At 44.8% G+C, this 2,500-nt stretch overlaps 1 protein-coding gene across 19 annotated transcripts in view; it reads left to right on the top strand.

Moving 5' to 3' along the window:
* Window positions 1–2,500, top strand: part of LOC122251860 (dystrophin, isoforms A/C/F/G/H-like) — a 1,045,059-nt gene that overhangs the window by 885,512 nt on the left and 157,047 nt on the right. The gene's annotated exons all lie outside the window — the stretch shown is intronic.

Genomic DNA, 2,500 nt, shown 5'->3' on the forward strand with positions numbered 1-2,500 from the left:
AAGTCTCTTGGGTACGTACTTTTCTCTCTGTCACAGAAAAGACCTCTCGCAAAGTTTGACATTTACTTTATTCACGCGACAAGTCGTCGAGAGAGCTCTGACAGCTAAATGCGCATGCGTGTCGCCGTTATACCTTTCGTCGACGCCTTGCCAGATCGTATCTCGTTCGGAGACGTTCAACAATCGGAACTCTTTGTAAAGCTTGTCTCATTAAGCGTAGATACATGCCCTTTGATATTGCTTACGGGAGTAGTAAGAGTTAGATGGACAGTGATTTTTAAGGAACTCGCTTCCTGATCTCTTTATGACGTAGGTACTCGGACACAAACAAACAGTAACAACAACAGCATGGCAGCAGGCTTCTCTGAGTGTTTGTGAATCTCCGATGAAGAGGTGACGTCACGAGGCGATGATGGGCGTGTTATGTGGATGATGTTGTGGTGGGGTGGTTTATGGTGTTTATGGGGGTGTTGGCGGTGTTTATGCTTAGTCTCTACACTCGACTACTATCCTGTCGGGAGAAAGGGGCGTTGGAAAAAAGGCTGCTTGAGTAATCACCCCGACGTATCTTGTTTCCAGCTGTCCTGAAGCACTGAGTAGCATGACAGAAAGAAAAGCGAAAGATAGGCACACAAACCAAAAACAAAATTAGTTTATCGAGACATAGAGAGAAGAAAGGATCTGTTGAAATAAGACAATGTATTAGATGAAAGAAAGAGTTCTCCATTGGTAATGAAGCTGTGAAGTGCAAATTTGCTTAGAAGAGAACTTGTGTATGTTCGAGAATGAGAAATATCTTTGAATAATTCATGGAATGAATAATCGAATCGGGACTGAACATCACACGTTGTGTAAGTCTCTGCCCTCTGGAATAAGCCTTGCGTCATTCTTATCTTTTAAGTCTTAAAGCTTGCCCTTTAACTTCCTGTTGTTTCTTCAGATTATTACGACTGTTTTCCTTTCTCGTCCCGGTTTCTCTGTTTAGAGACCGTAAACGTCGTGATAACGGCCGTAAACGCATGTGCATGGTGTTTCATGTATAGATGTTTTTAGGCCCTATGCCTTACTTCAGTCACTTCTTTACTCGCCATCGGAGTTACTCCCTACCAGGAGTCATCAAATCATGATTGACTTTCGTAGCCCATAGAACTTTCCCCATATGTCAGGGAATCTTAATTGAATAATCAGCCTCATCCTCCCAGGCCTCCGCAGCGCCTCCTTCGACCGCCCTCATCCTCGTCGTGGCCACCCTCGCAGCAGGGCAGGAGGGTCGGCGCTGCCAGTTTCGCAGAGCCAGCCTGGCATTCGTGATAACTTTTTAACGACTTTCAAGACAGTTGTAGGATTAGAGACGATGTCGCCTTGGATGCAAAGGCCATCGTAGAAAAGTCGTGGAGGAACAACGGATGGATCAGAGAGGAAAACCATGAGCTGTGTTTGTTGCCTTACTGACTCAGCAAGCGAAGGATTTGTTTGTGTTTGTTTAGATAGTGACTACGACGTGTTTGGTGTCGGCGCCCATCGGGCCCGGGATGAATGGAATATCTGAAGCCACTCAGAGAGTAACGCAAGAGTGGTGAAAGTAATGAAGCTTTGTAATGAATCATACTTGAGGATTAAACCATTTATGGGAATTTGGATCAGTTTAGCGATCAGTTAATTGACCGTTAATCATGAAAATGTTTGGGGAATACCAGAACTGATATTTGCGGTGTGTTGAATCACGAAATGAACAGTACCGTTTTAGGAAGGGTCCGTTGCAAGGGCAAGAGTTCGGAGGTTAATGACGCATTATCCGCACTGCAAGCCTATAGTGTACGTGCGCAGTGTGGATAAAAGGCGGTTTGTAATGGGGTTGTCGCAACAAATGAGGTTCTTGTGGAGGTCGTATGAGCTGAAGAATAAGTCGCTTGTTCACATCTGTCCCGCGATCAGATACGCTTTTGTTATGTATTTACAAGGTTTCAACGCTCAAGGTCGTTATGCAACCTAGCATGCTCGAAGTGTAAGTGATAAGTACCTGTTGTGGGCTTCTCATAGTCGCTTCAGTCACAAGACTTAGAACTTACAAAAGCTCTAATAAGGACTGCATAATGATACTAGACAGACCTAAGCAGAACCGAGCTTTGTATTGGGCTTGTTCTAAGACGTTCTAGGATGACAGATAATTCCCGTAATCAGTTGATCTACCTGACCTTCACGGCTTGGATTTGATGCAGACAAGGGGGTTTTGCTGCTGTGGAAAGGGAAGCGATCAAGGTCTTCAGATGACTTAATTGCGAATATCTCATTTATTAGAGAAAGAAGTTAATGTAAGGAAGTGCGCCCTCGTGGTTTCGTCATGGCGATGTTTTTGGGTCACTGCCACAGCATGAACCCTCCTTCTCTCTTTTCCTCTCTCTCTCTCTCTCTCTCTCTCTCTCTCTCTCTCTCTCTCTCTCTCTCTCTCTCTCTCTCTCTCTCTCTCTCTCTCTCTCTCTCTCTCTCTCTCTCTCTCTCT

This window comes from Penaeus japonicus, unplaced genomic scaffold (assembly GCF_977035675.1).
Source record: "Penaeus japonicus unplaced genomic scaffold, GWHDUDI00000001_assembly GWHDUDI00000028, whole genome shotgun sequence".
Lineage (NCBI taxonomy): Eukaryota > Metazoa > Arthropoda > Malacostraca > Decapoda > Penaeidae > Penaeus > Penaeus japonicus.